The sequence below is a fragment of the Pseudophryne corroboree genome, chromosome 1 (genome assembly GCF_028390025.1).
Source record: "Pseudophryne corroboree isolate aPseCor3 chromosome 1, aPseCor3.hap2, whole genome shotgun sequence".
NCBI classification, from domain to species: Eukaryota; Metazoa; Chordata; class Amphibia; order Anura; family Myobatrachidae; genus Pseudophryne; species Pseudophryne corroboree.
In genome coordinates this window covers 749892621-749899558 of record NC_086444.1, presented here as the reverse complement: position 1 = coordinate 749899558, position 6938 = coordinate 749892621, and the positions used below count along the sequence as shown (strand labels likewise).

Below are 6938 nucleotides of genomic sequence, written 5' to 3'. Positions count from 1 at the left end.
TATACACCATTGGTTTACATTTAATATACACAATCTATATCTCCCGACATGACTCATTCCAGGAGGGACAAAATACTCTCTACCTGGACTTCCCTCTTTCTGATTGCAATCACCTGTGTTGAAATACCTTTCATATCAATAGGTGAAACAGGTGACGCCAATCATGTATTAAGAGGAAAGTCCAGGTAGAGAGCATTTTGGGGGTCATGTTGGGAGGTATGCACTATCTAATATACACCCCCCATTCACCAGAGCCCCCCTGTCTTAAGTGCCCTGGGCCCCTCAAAGGCTAAATCCGGCCCTGGGCCTAGTGACATGCCAGCCCGGCCTCGCTCCCTGAAGTGGCCAGCAGAGTCTTCTCCTGGAAATGAGATCTTAGAAGTAGGTAAGTATGTCTATGAGCTTTGTAGTAGCATTTGTTAGAGTCACTCAGCTGAAGCATTGCAATGATATCCTAAAATTCATTTTCATTCTCAGTAAACCATCTACATATGTTTTTTGTGTTACACTTAGGGGCAGGGGTGGATCCAGTATAGAAATGACATGGGGGAGGGGGGCACCAATAGGCCCAAAAATACTTTTTTAGTGCAGCTCAATCTAGCGATAGAAAATATTTCCAAAACAAGAAAAAAACAGTGATGCTCTGCCCCTCTGCAACACAGTCAATGGTAAACAGAAACAGCTACAGACTAACCGCTTCACCAGCCAGTAGTAAAAAAATATGTTATTTAATACGAAATGCAGTCTGGGGACTGTGGAACAAGCATGGTACTCCACAGTCCCTTGCATTATAGAACAGCATGTAGGTGCTGCTAGCAAGAGCAAGAGATACCCAGATTTGCAGTGTGAGAGCAGCTACAGCATGAACAATCAGTGGAAGAAATAAAGGGGATCCTCACCTTCAGGGGTACCCAAGAAGCAGGACGGGAGGTGTGAGTCTGCGGGAGAGGATGATCTGGGTGAGTGGTAGGAAACCACGTTTGGCGGAAGGCCCCCAGTAATGTGTCCATGAGAGATCCGGTTTAGATAGAGCCCCTAGCGAATGGGGGAGGGCACACCGAAATGAATCTCAGTTTGCGGTCGCCGCACTACTGATTCCCAGAGACTGCGCTGCTCTTCTCCCAGCAGCTCGGGGTCACCCAACTGTCCTGTGACTTGTCCAGTATAATGGAGAGAGAGCAGGAGCGATGCTTTGAGGTACTGGACCAAACCAATGTATCTGTGGCCAGCTGGATGCCGGAAGGATGTGCCGGCAAGTGGGACAATCTCAGCTGCTGGCCGTCTACTCCGCTGGGGCATACTGTGTCCATTCCTTGCCCAGAGATCCTGCAGATTATTACTGGAATTAATGGAACTGTGCATCGGAACTGTACAGAAGCAGGGTGGTCCGTTACCTTCCCACCGGTGCACGTTGCGTGCAAGTACAACATCAATGACACAAAAGATGAATATACAAAGGAATATTACATGCACCTGAAGACCGTCTACACGGTGGGTTATGGGACGTCTCTGTCCCTGGCATTAATTACTCTGTTGTCCTTTCGGTGGCTGCGTTGTACCCGGAACTACATTCACATGCACCTGTTCTTCTCCTTCATCCTGAGAGCCATGTCCATCTTCATCCGGGACGCTGTGCTGTTCTCCATTGATGACATCAACCACTGCAGTGTCTGCTTGAAGGACTGTCACTACGTCATGATCTTCCAGTATTGCATCATGGCCAATTAAAGCTGGCTGCTGGTGGAGGGTCTGTACCTCCACACTCTGCTTGTTGTGTCCTTCTTCTCCGAGTGGAAGTATTTCTGCTGGTACATTGCTCTCGGGTGGGGGTCTCCCCTGGTCTTCATCATCGCCTGGTCCATCAGCCGCCACTTGTATGAGTACATTGGATGCTGGGACATTAATTCTAATCCCAGTATTTGGTGGATCATCCGGGGACCAGTTATTCTCTCCAAATTTATAAACTTCATCCGGATTCTGATGAAGAAATTGAGGACGTCGGATGTTTGGAGCAATGATGTCAGTCAGTACAAGAGGCTGGCGAGGTCCACGCTCCTACTCATCCCACTCTTTGGGGTACACTACATCATCTTCGCCTTCTTCCCGGAAGATGTGAGCATCATCTTCGCCTTCTTCCCAGTTATTAAAGACTCGTCTGTCCTTTGAGTTGACACTCCGCTCCATCCAAGGCTTTGTGGTGGCCGTGCTGTACTGCTTCCTCAATGGAGAGGTAGGAAAAGATGGAACTACGGGGTAATGTCCAGTTTTAGATCAAGAGAAAGTGGCGCAGATACCACTTGCAGAAATATTTCTGGTTGAACAAGAACTCGAGCATCAGTAACGGGGGAAGCGTCCTCACCCAGATAGTGCAGGTCAGCCGGAGCAGCCAGAGGGAGCAGCGGAGATCTCTAACCCCCCAAAACTAGTTTCATCTGACGACAGATCCAGAGCCAAAGTTTTGGAGATTTTAGAGTCGCCCAACCAGTGATCCGGAGTGAACAGGCACAGAACATTTACTCCAGAGACCATTTGCAGAAAGTATTAACCCAGGAACGTGGGTCAGAGGTCAGATATGCAGAGGGGGAGAAGATCTGTATATTCCAGTTTGGATCTGGAACATTGCATTCAGGGAGTGCTGGGGTTTAGGCCATCATCCAGAGTCTCCCAACCTATTCTGCAGGAGGTAAATGGCTGGTGGCTACTGTCTACAGATTGAACTAGATCCATGTACAGTTATTTTTGTCATCTGGGCATTCTAGGAGTGCAGTCATATCCTTACAAAAAATTAAGGTTCAAAAAGGGTTGAGATTGCCTAAAGGATAAAAAAAAAGGGGCAGACTAGATGGGCCAAGTAGTTCTTATCTGCCGTCAAATTCTATGTTTCTATGTTTAATATATTAATTTATTATATATTTTAAAATAATTTTTATTTTATTTTAATGAAGCATGTTTTGTTTGTTTACTGCTTTTGCTATTGCAATCATGAGATGGCAACTGCGTAGGTAGACAGTCAGCAGTACAAATAAATATGCAGAATATACCTTTGTCATGCAACTCACAGGAAAACCCCTGTTGTGGACATTTCTGGCTTTGCTGCTTGATACATAGAGGCCAATTTATCAACGTCCGCATGTGAGGATGCAAATGGGATGTCATAAAATCAACCCAATCCACACTGCGATCATTGATTACTAGAGATGAGCGGGTTCGGTTCCCTGAGAACCGAATTCCCCCCGAACTTCACTACCCGAGCCCGGATCCGAGTCAGGCTCGGGTTTTCCCGCCTGACTTGGACACCAGAACGAGGCAAAACGTCATCATCCCGCTGTCGGATTCTCACGGGGTTTGGATTCCATATAAGGAGCCGTGCGTCGCTGCCATTTTCACTCCGACATTGAAAAGTGTAGCGAGAAGACGTGTCTCCATCCTCAGTGTCCTTCAGTGTCCTGCATCAGTACAATGGTGTGTCTTGTGCTTCATCCGTCCAGTCACAGTGATGGTGTCCTCTGCTGCCATATGTCCAGTGCTGCTGTATAAGTACAGTCCAGTGGTGCTGTGTTGTGCTGCATCAGTTCAGTGGTGGTGTATTGTGCTGCATTAGTCCAGTCACAGTGGTGGTGTCCTCTGCTGCCATATGTCCAGTGCTGCCGTATTTGTCCAGTCCAGTGATTCTGTGTTGTGCTGCATCAGTTCAGTGGTGTAGTATTTTGCTGCATCAGTCCAGTCACAGTAGTGGTGTCCTCTGCTGCCATATGTCCAGTGCTGCTGCATAAGTCCAGTCTAGTTGTGCTGTGTTGTGCTGCATCAGTCCAGTGGTGGTGTATTGTGCTGCATCAGTCCAGTCACAGTGGTGGTGTCCTCTGCTGCCATATGTCCAGTGCTGCTGAATAAGTCTAGTCCATTGCAGTGATGCTGTGTTGTCCTGCACCAGTACAGTGGTAGTGTCTTGTGCTGCATCAGTCCAGTCACAGTGGTGGTGCCCTCTGTTGCCATATGTCCAGAGCTGTTGTATAAGTCCAGTCCATTGCAGTGGTGCTGTGTTGTCCTGAATCAGTCCAGTGGTGGTGTCCCTGTGCAGCTGTATATGTCCACTGATACTGCCGTATATGTCCAGTGATACTGCCATATATGTCCAGCGGTACTGCCATATAAATCCAGTGAAATTGCCGTATATGTCCAGTGGTACTGCCATATAATTCCAGTGATACTGCCGTATATGTCCAGTGGTACTGTCGTAAAAATCCAATGATACTGACGTATAATTCCAGTGGTACTGCCATATAATTCCAGTGGTACTGGTGTATAAATTCAGTCATACTGCCGTATATATCCAGTCCAGTGGTACTGCCGTACAAATCCATTGGTACGGCCGTATAATTCCAGTGATACTGCCGTATAATTCCAGTGATACTGCGGTATAAATCCAGTAATACCGCGGTATAAATCCAGTCCAGTGGTACTGCTGTATAATTCCAGTGATACTGTCATATAATTCCAGTGCTACTGCCGTATAATTCCAGTGGAACTGGCGTATAAATCCAGTGATACTGCCGTATAAATTCAGTTCATTGGTACTGCCGTATAGTTCCAGTGATACTGCCATAAAATTCCAGTGGTACTGGCATATAAATCCAGGAAACCTGCTGTATAAATCCTGTGGTATTGCCGTATAATTCCAGTGATACTGCCATATAATTCCAGTGATACTGCCGTATAATTCCAGTGGTACTGGCAAATAAATCCAGTGATACTGTCGTATAAATTCAGTCCAGTGGTACTGTCGTAAAAGTCCAGTGGTACTGCCGTATAATTCCAGTGATACTGCCGTATAATTCCAGTGATACTGCCGTATAATTCCAGTGGTACTGGTGTATAAGTCCAGTGATACTGCCATATAAATCCAATCCAGTGGTACTGCCGTATAAGTCCAGTGGTACTGCCATATAATTCCAGTGATACTGACGTATTATTCCAGTGGTACTGGCTTATAAATCCAGTGATACTGCCGTAAAAATCCAGTCCAGTGGTACTGCCGTATAATTCCAGTTATACTGCCATATTAGTCCAGTCCAGTGGTGCTGCCATATAAGTTCAGTGGTGCTGTCCTGTGCTGTATATTATTTATTCCAAATAAAGGGGTTATTAATATTTAATCCAAATAATTTTCACAGGATTTGCCCTGTGTGGTGTAGAGGTACGCGCTCCTGTACCGCATATTGTTATATAACTCCAGAAAAATAATGGAGAACAAAAATTTGGAGGATAAAATAGGGAAAGATCAAGAACCACTTCTTCCTAGTGCTGAAGCTGCTGCCACCAGTCATGACATAGACGATGAAATGCCATCAACGTCATCTGCCAAGGCCGATGCCCAATGTGATAGTAAAGGGCATGTAAATGCCAAAAAGCCAAATTTCAGTAAAAAGACCCCAAAAAATAAATTTAAATGGTCGGAGGAGAAACGTAAACTTGCCATTTACGACACGGAGTGGCAAAGAATGGCTAAGGCCCTTGCCTATGTTCATGACTAGTGGTTCAGCTTCACATGATGATGGAAGCCCTCATCCTCCCGCTAGAAAAATGATAAGAGTCAAGCTGGCAAAAGCACAGCAAAGAACTGTACGTTCTAAGATGGTATCACAAATCTCCAAGGAGAGTCCAAGTGTGTCGGCGTTTGTGTTGCCTGACCTTCCCAACATTGGACGGGAAGAGGTGGCTCCTTCCACCATTTGCACGCCCTCTGCAAGTGCTGGAAGTAGCACCCATAGTCCAGTTTCTGATATTCAAATTGAAGTTGTCACTGTTGAAGTACACCAGGATGAGGATATGGGTGTTGCTGGCGCTGAGGAGGAAGTTGATGATGAGGATTCTGATGGTGATGTGGTTTGTTTAAATCAGGCACCGGGGAAGACACCTGTTGTCCTTGGGATGAATAAGCCCATTGTGATCCCTGGGCAAAATACTAAAAAAGCCACCTCTTCGGTGTGGAATTCTTTCTCCACAAATCCGGACAACAGGTGTCAAGCCGTATGTTTCCTCTGTCAATCTGTAATAAATAGGGGTAAGGACGTTAACCACCTCCCTTAACGTCACCTGCTGTGCATTCATCAGAAGTCAGTGTCAAGTTGTGAAACTTTGGGTAAGAGCGTAAGCAGTCCACTGACACCTAAATCCCTTCTTCCTCTTGTACCCAAGCTCCTGCAAGCCACACCACCAATTCCCTCAACGTCAACTTCCTCCTCAGTCAGGAACGTCAGTAGTCCAGCAGGCCATGTCACTGGGATGACCGAGTAGTTCTCTCCTAACCGGGATTCCTCCGGAGGATCTTTGCGTGGTACGCCAACTGCTGCTGCCGCTGCTGTTGTTGCTGCTGGTAATCGATCGTCATCCCAGAGGGGAAGTTGGAAGACCACTTGTACTACTTGAAGTAAGCAACTGACTGTCCAACAGTCCTTTGTGAGGAAGATGAAATATGACAGCAGTCATCCTGTTGCAAAGTGGATAACTGAGGCCTTGACAGCTTTGTTGGTGTTAGACGTGTGTCCGGTATCCACCATTAGTTCAGTGGGACTTAGAGAATTGATGGAGGTAGTGTCCACCCGGTACCAAATCCCATCTAGGTTCCACTTCACTAGGCAGGCGATACCGAGAATGTACAGAGACGTCAGAAAAAGTGTCCTCAGTGTCCTAAAAAATGCAGTTGAACCCACTGTCCACTTAACCACAGATATGTGGACAAGTGAAACAGGGCAGACTAAGAACTATATGACTGTGACAGCCCACTGGGTAGATGTATTGCCTCCCGCAGCAACAACAGCAGCGGCACCAGTAGCAGCATCTCGCAAATGCCAACTCGTTCCTAGGCAGGCTACGCTTTGTATCACCGATTTCTGTAAGAGGCACACTGCTAACAACCTCTTACGGAAACTGAGGGACAT

The 6938-nt window shown here is 46.5% G+C and overlaps 1 pseudogene; it reads left to right on the top strand.

Moving 5' to 3' along the window:
- The first annotated feature begins 315 nt into the window (after positions 1-315).
- On the top strand, positions 316-2426 carry LOC135048509 (secretin receptor-like; annotated as a pseudogene).
- The last annotated feature ends 4512 nt before the right edge of the window (positions 2427-6938 follow it).